The sequence below is a fragment of the Balaenoptera borealis genome (genome assembly GCF_965194805.1).
Source record: "Balaenoptera borealis genome assembly, chromosome: 2".
NCBI classification, from domain to species: Eukaryota; Metazoa; Chordata; class Mammalia; order Artiodactyla; family Balaenopteridae; genus Balaenoptera; species Balaenoptera borealis.
In genome coordinates this window covers 105,214,997-105,240,576 of record NC_138867.1, presented here as the reverse complement: position 1 = coordinate 105,240,576, position 25,580 = coordinate 105,214,997, and positions in this window count along the sequence as shown.

Here is a 25,580-nt window from a genome sequence, read left to right as displayed (position 1 = left end):
AACGCTCTTAGAAGCAGTCCCTGATGATGCTGGAATAAAAGGCTGTTATGACAACTGTGAGGTGGGAGGAGCCTCTTTTCACCCAGCTGCCTGTCAGCCTGGGCATCAGGAACCCTTTAGATTTGTAAGGTCACACCAGGAACCAGGCTCCCAGCTGACGTGTTCTCTTGCTGCCCCCTTCCCCCATCCTACCTCCAGATGACCTCAAGTTTGGCCCTGGGGGTCAAAGCCACAGGAGGGCAAATGTCATTTCCTATTGATTGTCTGTTCCTTGTCTTTTTCTGGCCTCAGTGGTCTTACTCTGGCCCAGACCTTCAATACTCATAGATGGTCCATGTTTAGCAAAGAAATGATGACGCATTTTCAAGTTTCAAACCACTTTTCTAGTCTACACTGAGGTTGGTTTAGTTTTGAGGAAACAACGTAATGTCAACATTACTGTCGCCAATATATCTTCCTCACTGGCTCCCAGTATTAAAATGTTGTTGATAGTTAGGTTGGTTGGTTTTTTGCCAGGTTGGTAAGAAAACCATGAAAATATCGCTGTCTTTTCAAGGGTCAGGGCTTTTTTTTTTTAATTACCAGGGAGAGGGAGGGAAAAAGTTATACTTATTATGTAACAATAAGAAGGTAGAAAAGCTCCTGAGAAAACATCTTTAATTGCTTAAATTTTATAAGACAGAGAATGAAGAAAGCAGACACACATTTCAAGCAAAAGCTCCATCAGCATTTTGCTCCTCAAGCAGAGTTACAAAGAATAGAAACTAGTCAAGCCACAAAAATAACTTGAAGGAAAAGGATTTTATGCTCTCAAGTATCAGTGTTTGCAGGCTTTCTCACTGTTGTCCCTGCCGCTACACACATTAAGAACTCTTTTAAAGGACTGACTATCAGGGAAAAAAAGAGTCCTGGGATCAGTAATGATGCTGTACCCCACCATTGCGAAGACTGGGGCAAAAGGAAAAATCAATAATACTAATTATGTTTTATTTAACATTTTGATAGTTTGTTCATCATGAATTTTTTGCATTAATTTTGACTTTTTAAATATTGCATTAAAATATCATTTATCATGGTTACTCAGTTTCTTGGTATCCCCTAAATTTTGTACCCAAGACAAGTGACTGACCGGCCTCATTCACCTTAACCTAGTCCTGGCCCGACTTTCAGAGAAAAATAAAACAAAATAAAACGGAGTAACTGACATAAGTGATTTTCCTAAATTTAGCTAGCTTCAATGAACGTAGGAATTGAACACTAGTTTTTTGTTATTGTTGTTTGTTTTGGGGGGGTTTTTAATTGAAGTATAGTTGATTTACAGTGTTGTGTTAATTTCTGCTGTACAGCAAAGTGATTCAGTTATACATATATATACATTCTTTTTTATATTATGTTACATTATGGTTTATCACAGGATATTGAATATAGTTCCCTGTGCTCTACAGCAGGACCTTGTTGTTTGAAGACTAGTTTTTAATTATTGGTGTCACCAACACTTATTGTTTTCTAAAATACATGTCAAAATTCTTAGGAGTCTGGAACATTTTATGTAAATTAGGTGACAAATTTAGAGATGCAATCGGGATACTTTTCTTTCCTGACTCTTACTTGTGGCCAGTAGCCCAGCACCCAGTGAGTGTATGACAGTCATTGCCCCACAGGGAGGACATGAGCCCCAGAACAAAGGAGTGAATTGAGTGGCTGCATAGATTTTGTAAATATATGCGGGAGAAAGTTTAAAAAGCTATAATGTTAAATTGCAAGAGTCAAGTGATTGAGAGGGGGCAGATTTTTCTCAATTCTAAAAGCTTGGGTTTTAATATCAAGAAACAAAACCTTAAAAAGTCAGTCATAGTGTTTATACCTTAAATCACACAACAGGGAAAATGTGTGATGCCATAAGAACCTACCATTTTCTTTTCTTTTTTTTTTTACATCTTTATTGGAGTATAATTGCTTTACAATGGTGTGTTAGTTTCTGCTTGATAACAAAGTGAATCAGCTGTACATATACATACATATGTATACATCTCCTCCCTCTTGCGTCTCCCTCCCACACTCCCTATCCCACCCCTCTAGGTGGCCACAAAACACCTGAGCTGATCTCCCTGTGCTATGCGGCTGCTTCCCACTAGCTATCTATTTTACATTTGGTAGTGTATATATGTCAGTGCCACTCTCTCACTTCGTCCCAGCTTACCCTTCCCCCTCCCCGTGTCCTCAAGTCCATTCTCTACGTCTGCGTCTTTATTCCTGTCCTGCCCCTAGGTTCATCAGAACCATTTTTTTTTTTTTAGATTCCATACATATGTGTTAGCATACGGTATTTGTTTTTCTCTTTCTGACTTATTTCACTCTGTATGACAGACTCTAGGTCCATCCACCTCACTACAAATAACTCAATTTCGTTTCTTTTCATGGCTGAGTAATATTCCATTGTATATATGTGCCACATCTTCTTTATCCATTCATCTGTCAATGGACACTTAACAGCCTACCATTTTCCACCTGAAATTAAATAAGCATTCAGTCAGTAGAGAGTAAAAGAAGAATCTTGGGGAATGTGATAAAAGTGTAGATACCAGTAGATGCCCGAGAAGGTTCTTACCTACCATAGGGTGAGACACCAGTGGAAGCCAGAAGAGACTGGATTAAATATGGATCAGAGGCATGGATGACACATAAATCCCCAGGAGCATAGAGAGCCCAGAGAAGTTAAAGCAGAGAGGTAATATAGCACAGATAGAAGAGACCCCATGGTCAGAATCCCAGCTCTGTCACTTACTAGCTGTGTGACATTGGGCAACGTGACTTCCCTGTGCCTCAGTTTTCACACATGTTAAGTAGAGACCATAACACTGTATACTTTACATGAATTAACTTATATGAAGAGCTTAGAATATTATGTGATGAGTATAAGTACAGTTTTATATGTTTGCTATTATACTGTTACTCCTGAGAGGAATGCAAGAAAACAGTATGAGAATTCTAAATTAACTGAAATTTATAATATATGGAAATATATTTTAAGCTAGAAGTGACTGAGTTTACCTTGACAAGTTTGTTTTCCACCATAAAAGATGGAGATTCCAAAGCTAAGTTCAGTTCAATTACAGAGATATAAAGAAACCTGCAATTTTGTACACTGCATCCATTGTAAGACAATTATCCTTGGTTCTCCCCTGTTCCAACACATCTTGGGAGTAGAGCCACTGAGTGCCTTTTTTCCAGACTATATTTTCAAGGTTGTTTGTATAGTTGAAGGCCTTGGAAGATGTACTGTTTCCCTCCTAAGAACACAAGGCATGTTTGTTTGTTGTCCAGTAAAATAAAGATAATGTCTCTCTCCAGGGCAAAGTTCAGGCAGGCTCACTGCCCATTATAAAAGATTTTGGTTCCCTAAGCTCAGGGTTCCCCTGTTGTAACAACCCACTCTAAGTACAGACATCACCTGTCCTTCATTGTGTTCCCTGTGGGAATTGGGGCAAAGGGAACTGAGACAAATACTATACTCTGGCTAGTGCTAATGCTGTGAATAATAGTTCGTTGTCTCTGACCCAAGAGTCTCTTGTTTTCTGCCAAAATCCATGACACTAGCAGGATAACTTAGTAGCTTGCAAGTAGGTAAAAATCTCAGAACCTTCACATCCTATTTAGTATATAATCACATCCTATTTAGTATATATCAATAATTTGATTTATTGCAATGAGATTTAATAGTATCATAAGAACACTAACTTTTTTACTTTTATGAGTTTTTCACTGTTTTATTCTCAAGCCACTCAAATACATATGCTTGATTTATTCTTTACCCACAACATTTTTCTTTAAAAAAGAAAAATACTTGTCTATATTTAAACAGTAATTAAAGGTTTATGATAGTGACTAGAGATGTCCAAATGTGGTACATTCTGAACCCCTACACAGTCCAGGGGTATACCATTACCAAAACTAAGAACACTGCAGTATAAAGATTTTCAAGGAGTGCAATTTCCATTTCTCCACCTGCCACATTCAAAGGAGGACATGGAATAAGAATCCATTAACATCTCAAACTCAAGTTCAAGATAATACCTTGAAGAAAGTAATAATAGCAAATAGTAAATTCAAGACAATTAGAACATCCATTATTTTACGATCCCTGAATAAAAACAATCAGTTAGGTCACATTTTTTCAGATTATTTAAAGAAACAGAAAACAAATCAAATGACGGTTCTTCTATAAATATACAGTGAGATCACTCAAGCAAACATACAGGATATATACTCACACCACCACAAATCTTGAAGAAGGGAGTCAACATTTTTCTCTAGCTCTACCCAAGTCTGGTCATTCTGGAATAACATGTTTCTGCCATCTGCACATTTGTGAATGACTTGTAGAAACTGACATCTAAAATAACTTGATGGGAGTAATTAAACCTAAGCAGTTTTGGCTACTTTCTCAAATGTCATAATAAAAGGGTGAAATTATATACTAGACAGAGTTGTTTTCCAAGGTGGGAAACATAAAAATTTAGGGAGACAAATTATAATGTTATGAGAGCAGTATTTTTACTGAGTAAACCAATGAATGTGGAGTTGCTGGGATGTTTCACCTCATGCCCTGCTGTGGGAGTTGCCGTTTCTCTCTGCTTTATTCCTCCTCCACTTTCCTTACTCACTCATTATCAAATACACTCATCTTGTTTAACTAACACAGTACTTAACCTCCATTTGATGTTGGGAATGTAGGGCTGCTGAAATTATAAGCAGAAGGATAGGAGAGAGCGTGAGAGAAATAGGGAAATAGAAAGAAATTTCATATTTAAGTCCCATAATGACCAAAAACTATTTTAAGTTCAATGTCTGACATCTATTTCTGGAAGGAAAAAGCCAGACGGATAGTAGATATTTTAACCTGGTAAAACTGGAGATGTGGATAGCTGTTTATAAGCTAAGCATTTATTTCAGGATTTTAGCATAGTTGTATATTAACAGAGTCCACTGACCTTAACAGAGTCCACTGACCACTCATCAATACCAAATGTCCACCTAGACAACTCTCCTAAAATCATGGAAGCTGAAAGAAAATACAGTAAAATGAATCTTAAGTGGGATGCATTTTCTACTTACCTGTGGGATTTTCAGACCCCCCAATACCAAAATTTTGTCTTTTAAGAAGGTTTATGGAGACTCAGATGCTACCCTTAGAAATCACTGATCTTAGTTGTATTAGTTGGGTTATTTATAGCTGTCCAGAAACAACATGTGTGGATTACCTTTGGACTTGGGAATTATTAAAAGAACACATAAAGAATGTCATCTATTACAGTCTTTCTAAGCCACAGAGCTTCTAGGATTTGGATACACAATGGGCTTCATGGAAAAATAGAACAATTGCTCAAAATGTTTGTGGAAAGAACCTGAACTCAGTTGACCCACCTTTTTCATTTATCTAGAATTTATTTTTCCCAAATGAAAGTAGGGCCAGTAATCTGCCATTCAATAAGGAGCACGTCTATTAGCCAGGAATTTATGCCAAGCCACTTCACATTCCTCCACGATTTTCAGCCTATGTGTGAGACTGACTTTGGTTTGAATTCCATTAACTAGTTTAATTGGTGCTCTTTGGTTATACACAAAAGTAAGTTATATCTAGTTGATGCCATACGAGGGCTTTGTTGTCAGGCATATCCCAATCATAGGAAAGGTGGTGGTCTAAGGCAGGGAGTTAACAGGAACTAGAGCTCAGATGAACCAGGATTCTTTAGGTTTCTCTTCTCTGTGATTCTCTGCATACCAGGTTTTTCCTTGAGGTTGAAACTCTAACTACCAATATCTTACATCTTTCTAGCTCTGCCAGCAAAGAAGAAAGTACTTCCCCTAGTTATGAATAAAAAATAAAATTTAAAAATCTCAAGGAAAGATTCTTATTGGTTGGCCTGGACCATGTGACCATTCCCGTGGCCAGATAGTCAAGGAACAAGAGTGACAAGTCCAATGAGACCTCCATAGTTAGAGTGAAGGGAAAAGAACTTCCTCAGCAGGGAGGAATGAATGCTAAGCAGGTAAAGCAGTAGTTATCTACTTACCTGAGGGAAAGGTTTTGCTTTTACTTATATATAATATGGCCTAAGCTATAGCAATCTGTGTAAGAAAGAAACCCCTGGGCTACTTTACTTAATATGGCAGCTGTGGGTAAGGCAAGTAACTGAGACTTGTGCATTCATGGTACAGCCTGTCCAATATTTAGTCCAAATTCCCTTCATTCAACAGACAGGGAGATAGAACCTAGAGAAATAAAAGATAATCCACACATATGAATGTTGCAAGTAACAGTGTCTTAGTCCATTTGAGCTGCTGTAACAAAAATGCCATAGATGGGGTAGCTTAAGCAACAAACAATTATTTCTCACAGCTCGGGAGGCTGAGAAGTCCAAAATCAAGACACTGGCAGATTTAAGGTCTGCTGAGGGCCACCTTCTTGCACTGTCCTCACATGGCAGAAGGGACACGGGAGCCCTCTGGGGCCTCTTTTATAAGGTCACTAATCCCATTCACAGGGGCTCCACCCTTACAATCCAATCACCTACCAAAGACCCCATCTCTGAATGCCATCACATTGGGGATTAGGTTTCAACATATGAATTTTGAGGGGACACATAACACTCAGACTATAGCAAACAGTTGAGAATAAATCCAGTTGCTCCCAATGCATGTTATAGGGTGATCTGACATCCCGACTAACATACCATATCAGAATTTGGTGAAGCCTGAATTGGAGGTGAAGTCTGACGATGCCAGTTAAGAGCTTTTTCATCTAATCAAGGTCAGAGAAAGGACCAGGATCCTCTTTCTCAGGCTGGTACCACTGCACAGTCAAATTCAAAACCTCAAGACATTGTAGTTGGTTTAACGAAAATTTTTGAGAGGAGGAGCAGTCATAACCCTAAATGGAAGCCCCTCCTGTTGCACCCCCACCTCCACCCACTGCAGCTGTCGAGCCAGCCCATTCTCCTCCTGCTTCCTGGAGGGCAGAGCTATGAGCTCCAACAGTCACTCTGACTCCCTTCCTTTCAAACATTGAGCCACTTATATATTTATATAGAGATTTAAATTTACAGTCCTGGATGGACAGTAATCTTACCTAATTCACATCTATTTAACGGAAATCAGTTTACTAGGATGTAAGCTTATATTGGGAAGATGAAGTCTTTCTGCTCGTATGTGAATATGTAAGTTCCTGAGCTAAATTTCTTTCAGTTGTACAGAGAAAAAGAAAATAACTTAATCTCTTCTGGGTGGTAGCTGATCAAATTCAGGGCTAGGCTCTACTTGACTCCTCTCTTTCTCCCCTGGGCCAGGGTATTCTAATTTCCAGTGTCTGGTTCTCAGGCCACCTTCCATCCCACCGGCTTCTGCTTGGTTGTAGGTTGCCCATCTGGATGTGAGATGTTCTCTACATTATTGTCCAACCACAAAGGCTCCTCCAGCCCCACAGTCCAGTCCTCTCAGCACTTCTGGGCCCCACCCAGGGACCCAGGAATTCACACCACCTCCTTTTCACCACTCTGCACAGGATTAGATGGAGCTGTCCTTGGGCCTCCCTGCATTGCTCATGGCTACGCTCTCACACCAATACCAGCTGCTCCAGTGCCAGACCAACCTTGAGGCTTATAAGAGATTAAGGGTTCCTCGAGCTACACTGCAAGAACAAGCACAAAGTCTGCAGCTCCCAGATTCCCTCAAATTTACACACACACACACACACACACACACACACACACACACTCAGTCTTGGGACTTTGACATCACTTCTCAGGATCCCCAAAACACCCAATTAAATAGCTGACAAATGTAACAGGTAATTTTAGATATAGAGGAAACTAGGAAAATACATATGGAAATTCTCTGTGCTATCTTTGTAACTTTTCTGAAAACCTACAATTATTCCAAAATTTAAAGTTTACTTAAAAAGTAATGAGAGGGCTTCCCTGGTGGCGCAGTGGTTGAGAATCTGCCTGCTAATGCAGGGGACACGGGTTCGAGCCCTGGTCTGGGAAGACCCCACATGCCGCAGAGCAACTAGGCCCGTGAGCCACAATTACTGAGACTGCGCTTCTGGAGCCTGTGCTCTACAACAAGAGAGGCCGCGATAGTGAAGAGGCCCGCGCACCGCGATGAAGAGTGGCCCCCGCTTGCCGCAACTAGAGGAAGCCTTCGCACAGAAACGAAGACCCAACACAGCCAAAAAAATAAATATAAAAATAAATAAATAAATAAAAGAGCCTTCAAAAAAAAAAAAAAAAAGTAATGAGAATGGAGAAGTGAATGGAAGTATGGATGGGACAGGATTAACCATGGACTGATGGTTGTCGAGATGGGGTGATGAGTACAAGGGGTTTACTATACTGCTCTGCCTACTTTTAAGTTGTAAATAATAAAAAATTAAGTAACTTTAAAATATATATTATGGGACTTTCTGTAGACTCTTAAAAGTCTACATAAACCTTAGAAGCCAGTAATTTGACACTTTATTCTCTCTGTATAATTTCTACCACCAGGCCACTGGTGCTTAATTAGTAGGGCAAAGAAAAAAAGAGTAGAAAGAATAGAAAAACAGCAGAGTTGAATGTTATCCAACTACATGATTTGCTTATGTTTTTTGTTTTGTTATTAGACCACCTCAAACTCTTTCTCCTTCTTTTATATTTTTAAAATCTTTTTCACCTCCATTTTTACAACTTTTTAGATCTCTTCTGTATCATGTGCCCATCGATGTGTCACTTGGCATAAAGTCCCACTACAATGTAACAAAACATCCAAATAATCGTGGCTTAAACAAGATAAAACCTTATGTCTCTCACACAAAAAATTAGTCTGGAGATCAACAGGCCAGGACTGTCATGGCAGCTCCACAGAGATTTCAATGGCTCCAGCTCCTTACTGTCCTCCACTCCTCAATTCCTGGGATGTTGCCCTGGTCATCAGGCTTACAAGATGGCTTCTAGAGCTCCAGCCATCACACTCACAATCCAGGCAGCAAGAAGGCAGGTCAAGCCACTTCCCTTTAAGGAAACATCCCAAAAGTCCCACAGAATACTTCTGCTAACCTTTCACTGGTCAAAACATACTCATACAGCCAATCTTAGCTGCAAGGCGAACTGTGGAAAATATTCTTTTAATTGTACCCTGGCTGTCCTCTATAAAACCAGAGTTCTATGACTGAAGGAGGGGAGAATGGATATTGGGTAGGCAATTAGCAGCCTCTGCCACAGTCAGCCGTGGGAAAAATCTGAACATGCAGTGGCAGAGCAGCCCAACCATGACTTATGCCCAAATTAATTACCCGGCTAGGGCAATCAGCAAAGATCTGGAAGTATCTGTCATCCCACATATGCTGTGGACTGGTTTATGTTGATTGGTTTGACTGAAAGTTAAAACTAGAAAAGTGCCTGTGGATTCACCCTTCACAGCAAGAGACCATCTATCTACACAGAAGCTGATATATGTGCATTTGTGTCAGCCTCATGTAGGGCACGAGATATGCCTGCTGTGACTATAATGTCCTTTAAATCTAAAATGGAAGCATTACAGATTCCTCCTGGCAGCCCTCTTGACCCTCTGGGAGACCTTCTGGTCTCCTGGCCAGTCTCCAGAGAGATTCCTGTCTGTCTGCCTGCTAGGAGACACATTCTGGGCTCCCTGCCCACGTTCTAACCTGCTGCTCATGCGGGTAGAGAGTGATGTCTATTTGGGTCAATCCTGACTGATTATCCTGTTGCCTTGAAGCAGGTTCACTTGAATACTCCACACATAACCAGCTGTGTACACTACACGTCCACATGCTGGGTGCCCAGTAAAAGCAATGAGGGATGGTGGAAAGAGCATCTGAAACCTGAGACTGAGGATTAAGACTGAGCAATTCTTGGTCCGGGTGGTGAGACCTTAGGCAAGTCACTGAGTCTCTAAGCCTTGGTTTTCTCATATGTCAAACAGGGATATTGCTACTTCCTCTCCTTTCCCTGAAAGCTGATTGTGAAGCTCGCTTTCAGTAAGATAGTACATGTCAAAGTAAGGTACTTTATCACCCCCAAAATGGTTACTGTTAATATTGTTGATTTCATGAAAATGTGAGTTGTTGATAAAAAAAGAGAAGAGAAACAAACAATAGTGATAATGTGGTTCAGGCCCATTTGTCTGTGGCTAAGAAAAAGAAATATAGTAGCTAGTACCAAATCTCTAAGGCAAAACAAAAAGAAAATGAATCAGTGAAATTTTATCAGTCCCAGAAAGAAATGACTTGTTCCACGGAGTAAACTCATAATATTCTAACCTCCATTTCCATTTATTATTAACTATTCCTTCCACAGAATACTAGTCCAAAGAGTAAACCTGTCATTAAAGATCCTGTTCTCCCTTCACTGAAAAGGTCGAATAAGTTTAATTCCTTTTATTTAGGTCAGCTTTAAAATACAGCTAGGCTCCTATATCAACAGCAAAGACCCAAAACACCCACCTAGAATTTCCCTGCTCAGTACAATCCACTAGGACCCACTTTTATTCCTAAATATAAGCCTTTGGGCACAGTATGTAAGCAGTTGGTTGTATACACATAAGCCAATCTGGGGATAGGTGAGTTCTGTAGGTGTGAACGTGTATGTAAATATATCTCTATATATTGGAGCCTGCAGAAGGTTTATAGTTTTTTAGAAATATTAATAAGGAAAAAATTTTAATCCTTTAGTTTTTGTTAAAAGAAGGAGCTTTAATTTATGCAAGATAAAATTAGAGTTGTTTTTACTGGCTGCCACTTTAATATCAACATTTTTATCTGGTGTTGGATCCAAAGATAAACTTCTGTCATTTGACATAATAAATTGCTTTCCATATGTGAAATGAAAATCATTTGGGCTCTATTGGCCAGTTAGAGGGTTTTGCTCTGATCTAACTTTAGAGGGTGATTTCTATGGGGAGCTGAAAAGCACCATTCCATGACTTGACTGCAGAAGTCATAAGAGTCAATAAGCAGCTTCACTGACCATTTGTGAACTTTTCATTTGACTCAAGCTGAAGCAAAGGACCTCTTAACTGTGAGTAATTTTTCCTGATGAGATTTAAAATTTCTCATTCCAACTTTCCTAAATCTAGAACTTTCTTTGCATAGAAAACACACACATCACAAAAGAAATTGATTCCAGATGTGCAAGAGACCTCGCATGACAGTGTCTGGCTTTGATGGTCACGAAGGGCATTTTGGCAGGTGGCCACAATGGTGTTTTTGTTCCTCTCAAACTTGATGCCATCTAACCACACTGTAAAATTCACCTGGTTTATGTCTGTGAGATTTCTCCCTAACAAAGGAAGGAAAACAAGATGAGAACGCTGAATGTTCACCAGATCACAAGGCTAGAATGTGTGGTTTCTGAAACACAGATGTAGGTAGATTTTTCAGTAAGAATTTTGTCAACACTGACTGTATTCCCAAGTGCTATTCCATGCTGAAGAAAGATAGGAAACATTGTCCCAAGCCCAGAGAACTTAAAATGGCTTGTAAGTGACAAGGTTAATGAGAATGGAACAGTCAATATGTTCCCCTAGCATCCTTCATAAAGCATCACTGTAAAACTCATCCTGGGTTATAATGATCTGTTTGTGTGACTTATGTCACCCACCACATTGAGGCCCTCCCAGAGCTGGAACCATGACCGACCTTTGTTGTAAACACAGCCCAAAGAGCAGCCCAAAGTGTATTTGATCAATGTTAACTCAAGGAATGAAGGAAACAAGAGTACCACAGGTTAAAAGGATTCAAACTGCAATCAAACATGAGCCCATTTCTGTTGCTGGGAATTACTCAAGAGTTAATATCTTTCATTTTGCTAATAAGACATTCCTTCAGCTTTCTAACAACCAATTTGAATGCCTGCCCTCAATAGCACTATACACTGAGAGACAATGGCTACCATGCTGGGAAATAGAGTCTTTATTCTGGGAGTCTATTGCTAAAAAGTGGACATTCTATCAGCACAAGAAGGGAAAAAGAGATGCTAAGGACATCTAGCAGAGAGATGAAGTTGATTTCACTGCTGTGTTTTGGTGACAACGTATTCCAAGGAACAAAGCAGTAAGTATGCTGCTCGAAAAAAATGGGCTCAAACTCAGGTGAGGGCGGGAGATTCTCTTTTTCTGAGTAAATTAAGACCTATTCAGTACAAAGCAGTTAAGTAAGACAAAGTATTTGCTTACTAGATTGTAAACATGGTCTAGAGGATAGAACCCTAGACTTGCCTTCATTGAGACCCAGTTTTCCAGCATTCCCAAAGTGTGTTCCATGGAACACTGTTTATAAGGAGCTTTGATAAATATCATTATAAGAAGGGTAGTTCCATAGTCAGATAGGTTTAGGAAATGTTGATTACCATCTCCTCCTTTATATTTACATTGTAAAGAAAACTGTTTATGTTTATTCATTCAAAGTTTTCCCAAAATTATTTGACTAAAGGCTCTTTATTCACAAAGTATCTTCCAGAATTAGATTAGAAAACATCAGTCCAGGAGCCCTACATTGACTGATGTGTAATTTTGCTTTCAGTGCTAACATTCTGTATCATTTTAGGCTAATATTCTACATCACTTTTTACAAGTGATAGTTAAGACTTGGGAACATATTAATGCTCCAAAAGAACATGGGCAGAAGAACTAAGCACCAGAGATTGAGGCTTAGCAAGAAACTATTTTGAAGACCAAGGAAAACAAACAGCAATGGGCATCACATCCTGAAATTGAAACATTCTTGGAAAAAAAAAAAAATGGAACTTGAATCTGATCCAGCCTCTCTAGATCTTGCCACCAATTTACAGGGATGACACCATGGAATACAATCAAAATTTCAACCTGAGAAACTCCAGAAAATGAATAACCTGCTGCCTGCAACAAAGAAATTCCAAGGGGGAAAAAAAAACAAAAACAGGGGAAAGGGGTATCTGTAGATTAAAAGACCCTTGAGAGGCATTTCAAGCTTGCAGTGTTTGGGTTGTATTTGGGTCCTAGTTTGAGTGAGCTAACTATGAAAAAAAATATTCAAGAGACAATCAAGGAATTTTGAACACTTTCTGGATATTTGTTGACATTAAAGAATTACTGGTAATCTTTTTAGGTGTGATAATAAGTATTATGGATGTGATTTTATAAATCTTTATATTTAAGAAATATATTCTGGAATATTTATGTGCAAAATGATATGTAGTCTGAGATTTGCTTCAAAACAATCCTGGGATGGAGGATATCAATGAAAAAAGTTGGCCATAATATAAGATGGTTTCACGAGGGTTTATTGTACTCTTCTCTCTGATTTTGTATTTTTGAGATTTTCCAAACTAAAAGTTTTTACAAAGCAGTTGAAAGAGAAAGAAGTGGGTCAAGGATATTATTACAAACATGGTAAATACAGAGTTTGGAGAGCAATAAAAGGAAGGAATTTTGAGAAGCAGGCAGGCAAAAGCAGCATGGATGCAAAAGAGAAATTAAAGAGTGTGAAAACCAGGAAAAGAAAGACAGAAATGTCATTGGACTTTTGAGAGAGACAAACAGAACTGCAGAGGGTTCAAGGCATGATGCCTGGTGTAGAAATGCTGCACAGACTTATAACTTATCATTTGAGACAGTTGGTTATGAAAAAAGATGGTGGCTGGAGGTCCAGAGAAGGTTCGTCAAGAAGGACAATGCTATAGACTGAATCGTACCCCCTACAAAGTCCATATGTTGAAGCCCTAATCCTCCACATGATATCAGACCTTTAGAGAGGTGATTAATGTTAGATGAGGTCATAAGGTGGAGCCCTGATCCAATAGAACTGGTACCCTTATAAGAAGAGGAAGAGAGAGATGGTGTTTTCTCCACCATGTGAAGACGCAGCAAGAAGGCAGCCGTCTGCAAGCCAGGAAGAGAACCAGAACGTAACCTTGCCGGCACTCTGATCTTGGACTTCCAGCCTCCAAAACTGTGAAAAAATAAATTTCTGTTGTTTAAGTCACCCAATCTATGGTATTTTATTATGGCAGCCTAAGCTGACACAGGTAAAGCATGCCCATCCTCTTCATTAGCCTTTCCACTTCATTCAGCATTGATCATGTCCTTCTTTTATGATGTTGAAATTAGACCTAGAAAAATGAATGTCATTGAGTGGTACTATTCTGTGTTCTTTTATGTAGTGGTCAGTTAGGTGTGGCCACAAGAGGGGACATAAGAGAGGCACAGGAAAGTTTATTATACTCACCAGTCTGAGAGAGAGAGTCACTGCCCAACAAGAGGGGGCCATATGAGACAAGTACCAGGAGAACAGGCTCAACCAAGCAGGAGGGGAGCTGAGAGAAAGACAGAGACCTGTGGGCAAGCACCTTTTTTGGAGGTCAGGGTGGAATACACTAGAAAAGGCTCGAGGGCATTGCACTGGGGCATTTGAAACTTCCTAGGAGTGCAGAGAGGAGAACTGCAGCAGGGGCCAGCCGTATCACACTAGTGCACCTGGTCACCTGGGCAGGATGCTTGCTACTGTGGCAGAGGATGTTGAGGCAGCAGGAGACAAAAATGAAGTTTTAAAATTTTATAATACAGGTATAAAGGCTCCATAATTTTTTCTTTCAAATTTTATTTATTTTTTATTGAAGTATAATTGATCTACAATTTTTCAGGTATACAGCAAAGTGATTGAGTTATATATGTTTATATATTCTTTTTCAGATTCTTTTCCATTATAGGTTACTACAAGATACTGAATATAGTTTCCTGTGCTATACAGTAGGTCCTTGTTGTTTATCTATTTTATACATAGTAGTTTATATCTGTTAATCCCAAATCCTTAATTTATCCCTCCCCCCCTTTCCTCTTTGGTAACCATAAGTTTGTTTTCTATGTGTGTGAGCCTATTTCCGCTTTGTAAATAAGTTCCTTTGTATCATTTTTTAGATTCCACATATAAGTGATACCATACGATATTTATCTTTGTCTAACTTACTTAGTATGATAATTTGCAGCATGTTGCTGCAAGTGGCATTATTTCATTCTTTTTATGGCTGAGTAATATTCCATTGTATACATGTACCAGATCTTCTTTATCCATTCATCTGTCAATGGACACTTAAGTTGCTTCCATGTCTTGGCTATTGTGAGTAGTGCTGCTATGAACATTGGGGTACATGTATCTTTTTGAATTAGAGTTTTTGTCTTGTCCAGATAAATGCCCAGGAGTGGGATTGCAGGATACTATGGTAGCTCTATTTTTAGTTTTTTAAGGAACCTCCATTCTGTTCTTCATAGTGGCTGCACCAATTTACATTCCCACCAACAGTGTAATAAAAAACCTTTATTATGTTGAGGTCTAAATTTTATTTTTGTGACTTGTTCTTTTCACTGTGTTCACTTTTCATTCCTCTAAAGGAAGTAAAAAACATCAGTTTCCATCATAATCAGAAAGCTTGGATAAACAATTTCCATTCAAATCTTTTTCCCTTATGACATTCAAAGACACACAGACCCACTTCGGCTATTAAAGATTCGCTAGTTCCAGACCTCTTGATTTCTCTGACTAAGCTGGTCTTAAATTTTCCTTATTATGTCAGGGGTCCACAAAACCACTCCCAGACAACCTTCCGAGACTGAACCAGGAAGAAATAGAAAATATGAACAGACCAATCACAAGCACTGAAATGGAAACTGTGATTAAAAACCTTCCAATAAACAAAAGCCCAAGACCAGATGGCTTCACAGGTGAATTCTATCAAACATTTAGAGAAGAGCTAACACCTTTCCTTCTCAAACTCTTCCAAAATATAGCAGAGGGAGGAACACTCCCAAACTCATTCTATGAGGCCACCATCACCCTGATACCAAAACCAGACAAAGATGTCACAAAGAAAGAAAACTACAGACCAATATCACTGATGAACATAGATGCAAAAGTCCTCAACAAAATACTAGCAAACAGAATCCAACAGCACATTAAAAGGATCATACACCATGATCAAGTGGGGTTTATCCCAGGAATGCAAGGATTCTTCAATATACGCAAATCAATCAATGTGATACACCATATTAACAAATTGAAGGAGAAAAACCATATGCTCATCTCAATATATGCAAAGAAAGCTTTCGACAAAATTCAACACCCATTTATGATAAAAATTCTCCAGAAAGTAGGCATAGAGGGAACTTTCCTCAACATAATAAAGACCATATATGACAAACCCAGAGCCAACATCGTCCTCAATGGTGAAAAACTGAAACCATTTCCACTAAGATCAGGAACAAGACAAGGTTGCCCACTCTCACCATTATTATTCAACATAGTTTTGGAAGTTTTAGCCACAGCAATCAGAGAAGACAAAGAAATAAAAGGAATCCAAATCGGAAAAGAAGAAGTAAAGCTGTCACTGTTTGCAGATGACATGATACTATACATAGAGAATCCTAAAGATGCTACCAGAAAACTACTGGGGCTAATCAATGAATCTAGTAAAGTAGCAGGATACAAAATTAATGCACAGAAATCTCTTGCATTCCTATACACTAATGATGAAAAATCTGAAAGTGAAATTAAGAAAACACTCCCATTTACCACTGCAACAAAAAGAATAAAATATCTAGGAATAAACCTACCTAAGGAGAAGAAAGACCTGTATGCAGAAAATTATAAGACACTGATGAAAGAAATTAAAGATGATACAAATAGATGGAGAGATATGCCATGTTCTTTGATTAGAAGAATCAACATTGTGAAAATGACTATACTACCCAAAGCAATCAACAGATTCAGTGCAATCCCTATCCAACTACCACTGGCATTTTTCACAGAACTAGAACAAAAATTTCACAATTTGTATGGAAACACAGAAGACCCCGAATAGCCAAAGCAATCTTGAGAAAGAAAAACGGAGCTGAAGGAATCAGGCTCCCTGACTTCAGACTATACTACAAAGCTACAGTAATCAGACAGATGGTACTGGCACAAAAACAGAAATATAGATCAATGGAACAGGATAGAAAGCCCAGAGATAAACCCACGCACATATGGTCACCTTATCTTTGATAAAGGAGGCAAGAATATACAGTGGAGAAAAGACAGCCTCTTCGATAAGTGGTGCTGGGAAAACTGGACAGCTACATGTAAAAGAATGAAATTAGACCCCTCCCTTACACCATACACAAAAATAAACTCAAAATGGATTAAAGACCTAAATGTAAGACCAGACACTATTCAAACTCTTAGAGGAAAACATAGGCAGAACACTCTATGACATAAATCACAGCAAGATCCTTTTTGACCCACCTCCTAGAGAAATGGAAATAAAAACAAAAATAAACAAATGGGACCTAATGAAACTTAAAAGCTTTTGCACAGCAAAGGAAACCATAAATAAGACGAGAAGACAACCCTCAGAATGGGAGAAAATATTTGCAAATGAAGCAACTGACAAAGGATTAATCTCCAAAATTTACAAGCAGCTCATGCAGCTCAATATCAAAAAAACAAACAACTCAATCCAAAAATGGGCAGAAGACCTAAATAGACATTTCTGCAAAGAAGATATACAGATGGCCAACAGACACATGAAAAAATGCTCAGCATCATTAATCATTAGAGAAATGCAAATCAAAACTACAATGAGATATCATCTCACACCAGTCAGAATAGCCATCATCAAAAAATCTGCAAACAATAAATGCTGGAGAGGGTGTGGAGAAAAGGGAACCCTCTTGCACTGTTGGTGGGAATGTAAATTGATACAGCCACTATGGAGAACAGTATGGAGGTTCCTTAAAAATCTAAAAATAGAACTACCATACGACCCAGCAATCCCACTACTGGGCATATACCCTGAGAAAACCATAATTCAAAAAGAGTCATGTACCACAATGTTCATTGCAGCTCTATTTACAATAGCCAGGACATGGAAGCAACCTAAGTGTCCATCAACAGATGAATGGATAAAGAAGATGTGGCACATATATACAATGGAATATTACTCAGCCATAAAAAGAAACGAAATTGAGTTATTTGTAGTGAGGTGGATGGACCTAGAGTCTGTCATACAGAGTGAAGTAAATCAGAAAGAGAAAAACAAATACCATATGCTAACACATATATATGGAATCTAAAAAAAAAAAAAATGGTCATGAAGAACCTAGGGGCAAGACGGGAATGAAGACACAGACCTACTAGAGAATGGCCTTGAGGATACGGGGAGGGGGAGGGTAAGCTGGGACAAAGTGAGAGAGTGGCATGGACATATATACACTACCAAACATAAAATAGATAGCTAGTGGGAAGCAGCCGCATAAGCACAGGGAGATCAGCTCTGTGCTTTGTGACCACCTAGAAGGGTGGGATAGGGAGGGTGGGAGGGAGGGAGACGCAAGAGGGAAGAGATATAGGGACATATGTATATGTATAACTGATTCACTTTGTTATAAAGCAGAAACTAACACACCATTTTAAAGCAATTATACTCCAATAAAGATGTTAAAAAAAAAAAAGAAAAGAAAAAAACCACTCCCAGGTTTGATGATTCACCAGGAGGTTTCACGGGACCTGGGATATAGTCACAGCTATGATTTATTACAGCAAAAGGACACAAAGCAAAACCAGCAGCATGTGTGAAATGTCATCTACCAGGGAAGTCCATCAGAGACTTAGTGCCCAAGGTTTTTCCTGGAGGCTGGTCAGGTGGGCACCGTCTACCTCATACACAGCAGCATTCAGACTCCCAGGAGGGAAGCCAGGGTTTCGCATCACCCGCACTGCACATAGCCCTTCGGCACAGGGAGCCACTCTTATCAGTTAGGGAATGGGGAGAGCGTTCTTAAAAAGTAGGAACCCAGCTGCCAGCCTAGGCCAACCTTGCAAGCAGGTCTTTCTGAGGATAGCAGTCTCAGGCTTGCTATGCTAACCCATCTTTGAAAGTTTACACCAAAATCTGCTGTCACTCAGGCTCCTCACTTACTTTGACCTCTTTGTACCCTTTAATACCCTGATCACACCTGCTTTCTGGAACCCCTTTGATGAATCTCCTACCATGCTATACCATGGAACTATTTCTTTCCTTTTGTTCTGGGAAAAGGGATTAAAGGGCAGTCCCATGGTTGGGGCTGAGGTGGGTGGGTGACTCCAAGCTATGACTCTTTTTCCCCCAAACAAGTCTGAAATCGAATACAACCAAACATCCCCCAAACTGAAACTCCTCAGAAAAGCCATCCAGCTAGTCTCTGAGAAATCCACAGCCTCTCAGTGCTACACCTTCCTCCTTACCCCTGTTACATCATTCCTCCAAATGTAAGCTAAAGTGGCGTGTGCCCCGACTCACTCCTGGCTTCTTTAGAAGGTACAGGACACAATTTTAGCCCTCAGGTTTCTCCCTTGGCCAGAGGAAGGGAAGGGGAAGTTTTACCGCATGAGTACACATGAGTTTTACCACAAGCTCCTGCTTGAATTACTTCTGTAATCTCCTAATTGGCCTTCTCCCTCCATTGCTTCAACCCTACTAACGCCTAACATATGAATATCCCTCACCGCATCTAGGACTGTTCAATCATTCCTAATTTAAAACTTTCAGTGTGACCACTGAATAAAAGTCATCCTTCTTCGCTCACAGATGTGGAGAACAAACCAGCAGGTACCAGTGGGGAGAGGGAAGGAGTGAGGAACAATTTAGGGGTAAGGGATTAAGAGGTACAAACTATGAGCTATAAAATAAACTACCAGGGTATATTGTACAACACAGGGAATATAGCCAATATTTTGTAACTATAATTAGAGTATAACCTTTAAAAATTGTGAATCCCTATATTGTACACTGTACACTATATTGTACTCTGTAACTTACACAATATTGTAATGCTTCAGTTAAATACTTCAATTTTTTAAAAAGTCTTGCTTCAGTTAAATAATTCAATTAAAGAAAAAGTCATGCTCCTTGGCCTGGCACTAAGATCTTCTGTGATTTGGCCACAGTCTCTTTTTCTAGTCATAGGTTTCTCTATTGCTATTCCCATAATCTCTTCTGAGGTGAACAAGGAAACCATTTAATAATGCTTCTCAAGATAAATTAGTCAAAGTATAACAAAGAGCCAACTTCTTTTTTAACGTACCTTTTCTCCAGTGAAAAGTTCCTCTCCAGGCCGTACTAAGTGAGAATAGAATCTGGGGCCTTGTTTGTAGTTAATTGTCAGCTACAGGCAGATTCTTCACCATGCCAGCACACTGGAATCACCTGGGGTGTGTTAAAAAAAAAAAAATACTGATGCCTGGGTCCTGCCTCTTGAGTTTCTGATTCAGTTGGTTTAGAATATGACCTGGTCACTGGGTGTTTAAAAGCTCCCTGGGGGTTCTAATGCACAACCAGGATTGAGAAACACCAACATAGCAATCTGCCTTTGGCTATATTTTGTCCAAAAAAACTGTGCAACATTTACAAAATACAGTCCATGCTTCTTTGTATTTCTCTGTTCTTCATGTGTAATTCCTATGCTGCCCTCGACCTCTATTTCTCATCGTTGAAGTCTGACTCAAATATCATTTTCTTAAAAAGGCTTTCCTAATCTCCAACTGAAAGCATTCTCACCATCTTCTGAATGAAGAAAAATTTCACTCACACCCCTTGCTATGCCGCTCACCACTCTTGGCCTCTTACGTTGTTCTTGTATTCGTGCTGCCTTTCTTTCCTCTAGTGCCTTGACAAGAACCCTTCCCATAGTTGACTTGTAATAAAATTTTGTGTTTTCATGGTACATGAGAATTTGAAGAATCAAAATATGCCTTTTTATTTCCACAAGTGTTGTGGAATACTTTTAACAAGAAATTCACCCAGCCAGTTAAGTAGAAGTAATCTTCTAATACTTCCCAAGTCACAGTTTGCTCTCAAGGCAAACACTCACCCCTAATCATTTTAAGACCTGAATCAACTAAGAGTATATTTGCTTTACTTCTCACTGACAACTCGTCATTTTCCAGACTTACACGACCAAATCCAAAGTTGTCTATGGGATTCCATAACAAAAGAAATCAAAATAGTCCCCTTTGCCATATGACCTCTTGCTCTACATTAGGCTGGGTTTGCTTCCAACTTTTAGGACAAAAGAAGGAAATAAGAACTCACATGCATCATTGTTTGACAGTAGCTTGGCTTTCTGTTCCCGATTGCTTCAGGGCTGACAGCTCACCTGCATTTTGAAATAGACACCTGCTAATTCAACTTTCCACCCTTTAATCCCACCCTTGCACCCACAGCATTTTTATTACCCCACAATTAATATACTGCTGGTTTTACCCATTAGGAAGGGTGGGGTGGGAGGAGGCTGAGGAGGAAAGCCAGTCTGATAGTCATTCATAGTCCAGATCCCCATCTTTTGTTGCTGGGTGAGAGGCCCTAATCCTGATTCATTCTAATAATAGGCCTCAAAACACTCTCTGCATCACCCCCGAGTCACACACACACACACACACACACACGAGATGTGAACATAATCCTTGCACATAATCATCTGGTCTCATTTTCCCGTGTAGATCTCTGACCCGTGCCCCTTCAACATCACTGCCTGAATCTGGGGACCGTCTCTAAGTGGGAGGAGGAGGTGCTGCGGACGAGCAACCTGAGAAAGGGGCACAGAGAGCAAAGGTTTCTGAAGAGGATGGGAGAGGGAGGGAACCGGGGTGGAATGAATAAACAGAGACTTTGTTCTTTGCCCTTTGGATGCTCTCCACGACCCTTGGGTTAATTTTAAATTGTCCCAGCCTGTCCCAGCTTCATGGTATTCCTCACCAAAGTGAGCTTCGTGTGCCAAAGGGAAGCTCTTTCCAAATGCACATTAAGCTCTGGGTCTTTTGGCTTAGGCGTGGAGCCTGCTGCAGTACCGTCCACCCACCCTTCATACATCCCTGGAAGTGGACCTTAGGCTGGGGGTGCATCTGTTGCCCTTCATAAGCAGTCTTTTGGGTGAGTGTTTGCCCGATGGACAGAGTGGGAATCGGATTCTGGCCATCTAGCTCAGGCTGCCCACGGGGACCATGACCGTCCCTCACTCCTGCACTCATGGGGCCAGGGCTCCAGTGGGAGAGTCCCTCTGTCTTGGCAACATTATTTTTCTGTCCATCCTGGGCACTGCAGATCTCTTTAAGGAGTTATTTTTGAATCCTACAGGGTGTCTTTGGCCCCTTTCACTCCCCTAACACAGTCTTTGTCCTGATGCTGGATTTGAATTGCAGAGAATTAAAATGCCAAGCTTTTGTCCTGATGCTGTATTAACACGATAGACCACTGACTTTGTGCTAAGAACTTTACACGTTGTGTTAGTGAACACTCACAGTGCGTCTGAAGTATTGGTACTCTCATCCCCAGTGTACAGATGAGGACACTGAGACACAATGTCTCATCCAACCCAGGCGCCAGTTCTCCCAACTTTCGACTGTGCCGCGCCCTTTCTCGCTTGGTACTCAGCATGTTGAAGGCTTGAAGCGGTGTGTCTGTGGCATCATTTAGGTTGAGAAAATAAGGAGGCAGGAGATTTATCCAGAGGAGCCACCCAACTTTGCAACGAACTGGCAAGATGTGAACAGGCTATCTTCATGCCTTCCTAGAAATTCAAGGGACAACAATTTTCCAAACAGCAACTCCTCTCCCATAGTGATTAGGGGGCGCCCAAGGCTCTGGCGATTTGTGATTTAATAGATGGTAACTGCAGCAAGAACCTTGGCCTATAGAACAAGGACTTCATTGCTACTGCAGAGGCCACCAATGTGGTCTGGAGCTTGCCTCTTTATTAAATCCAAACTGCCTGTTAACCTGAGAATATACACATCACATTTTAATTTATTTACATAGTTTCCCTTTACATTTCATATTTTAAATTTTATAGGGCTTTTCTGTTTGAAAAATTTCTTTATGCTCCTAATTATTATTTTCCTGATTCTTAGTCCCATTTTACCAATGAAGCTATAAACTCTTCCCTAAGATTCAAGACCAGTGTTCCTTCCACTATTCCATAGTGCCTCTGCCCTTCGAACACAAGGATAACATAAATGTTCATATGAGAGTGTCCCCCAACAGCTGGTACCAGTGAATGTGACATTATTCGGAAATTGGATGTTTGTGGATGTAATTAAGATGTAAGATAAAATGAGGTCATAGTGGAGCACAGTTGTTACTGAACCAAACTTGGGTCTTCTCACCCGTGCACAGTGAAGCCAATCTACTGACACTGCGTTGTGGTGAAGCAAAGTACAACGTTTACTGCAGGGCACTGAGCAAGGAGTCCAGGCAGCTAGTGCTCAAAAGACCCGAACTCCCCGAAGGCTTTCAGGGAAAGGTTTTTAAAGACAGGGTGAGGGAGGGGGTCATGGGGTGCATGATCAGCTCCTGGACATTCTTCTGATTGGTTGGTGGTGAGGTAATTGGGAGTCAACATCATCAACCTTCTGGTTCCACTGTTCTGGGATCTACGTGCTTGTGGGCAGCATGCAGTTAACTTCTTCCACCTGGCAGGGGTTTCAGTATCTGTAAAACAGCTCAGAGGACATGGCTCAGAATATTATCTATAGCCCTTGAGGGGGAACTAAAGGTCCTCGACTTTGTTTAATGGCTAAACTATTATCATTTTGTCTTGCTTGGCTGTTTTCCTTTCTTTTTGCATTTTCTCACGTCTCAGATTAAATTTATTCTTTGGAACTCGAGGAAGACCTAGGAGGCTAACGTTTTTCTACAGACAGGAGGCAGGCAGAGGACGTGGGCAGGGGCTCTGTCCCAGGAAGCCCTTTTAGGGTCCTGCTCCATTACAGAGTGAGCCCTAATGCAATATGACTGGGGTCCTTCTAAGAAGGGAAGAGACACAGGGAGAACTATGTGATGATGGCAGAGATAGGGTGGTATTGGGTTGGCCAAAAAGTTCGTTCAGGTTTTTCTGTAACATCTCGCAGAAAAACCCAAACGAACTTTTTGGCCAACCCAATACATCTACAAGCCAAAAAACACCAAGGATTGCTGGAAACTACCAGAAACTAGGAGAAAGGCTGGTAAAAGATTCTCTCCTAGAGCTTACAGAGAAGGCATGGCTCTGTCAACACCTTGACTTCAGACTTGCAGTCTCCAAAACTGTGAGAGAATAAATTTCTGTTGTTTTAAGCCACAGTTTGTGGTACTTTATTACAGCAGTCCTTGGAAATTAACACAGGTAGCATCTGAATACAGATATTACGTATCTGGGCCTATAGCAGCCCAATCTTTGCTATAATAATTTCCAGGTTCAGGTAGATACAGGCTGTTCTGATTTTGTAAAACAACTTATCACCAATTACTGATCTTTCTATAAGTATAGTAAAGTTTCTTAAATTTCTTTCAAGTTCTTCAGTATGGTGGGAAAGTTTTCACGTTCATGTCCTTTTCCCAAAGAACTGAGGCACACAGCCCACCTTTGGAAATCTCCATTCTCCCAGCCCAGTACTGCTGCTGGAGCCCTTCTGCATCTAGAATCGTTTCCCAGGTGTTTTCCTGTCTACAACGGTGCTTCTCAAAACTTTGTTGATGTTTGAAAAATCCCAGTGCCCAGATTATACCCCCAGACCAATTCTATCTGAATCCCTGGACCTCAGCAGAGGACCCAGACATTCATATTTTTATAAGTTTTCCAGGTGATTCCAGTGATCTTTCCAGTCAAGGCCTATGTCCTACAAATGCCTCTTGGGGTGTTATTTCATCAGAGGATAAGCTTAAGTGAATTTCCTGCCCTGTTATAAGCATCTAGAACAGCGGTCAGTATCCCAGTCACATTGATTTACGTGTTGCTTTCTGGCTACAAATGGCAAAATTGAGTATTATGTCAAAGACCATGTAGCCCACAAAGCCAAAATATTTTCTTTTTTTTTTTTTTTTTTAAATCCAGTCCAGGTAGATTATTATTATTTTTTTTTTTTTTTAGAAATTCACGTTCTTTTATTTATTTATTTATGACTGTGTTGAGTCTTCGTTTCTGTGCGAGGGCTTTCTCTAGTTGCGCCAAGTGGGGACCACTCTTCATCGCGGTGCGCGGGCCTCTCACCATCGCGGCCTCTCTTGTTGCAGAGCACAGGCTCCAGACGCGCAGGCTCAGTAATTGTGGCTCACGGGCCCAGTTGCTCCGCGGCATGTGGGATCTTCCCAGACCAGGGCTCGAACCCGTGTCCCCTGCATTGGCAGGCAGATTCTCAACCACTGCGCCACCAGGGAAGCCCCAAAATATTTTCTATCTGTCCCTTTGAGAAGATTGCAGAAGACAAAAACTTACCTGATTCATCTTTTCCTTCCACAGTGGAAATCCAGAAAAGAGCTTTGCACTTAGTAGGGTCTCATATGAATCAAAGTGAAGTCAAGTGAACTGAAATGAGCTGAATTAAGTTGAATCTTCTTCAACGTATTATCTGAAAAGAATCCAAGGTGTTATGCCTCCTAGTGTTATTTGCATTTTAATGTCACTTGTAAAGCACCAAAGCTTTTATTTGAAGACAGAAAGGAATACCTAATTGCTGACATTGCAAGCACCTGTAAATATGAAGTTGTGAAGTCTCCCCCAGAACC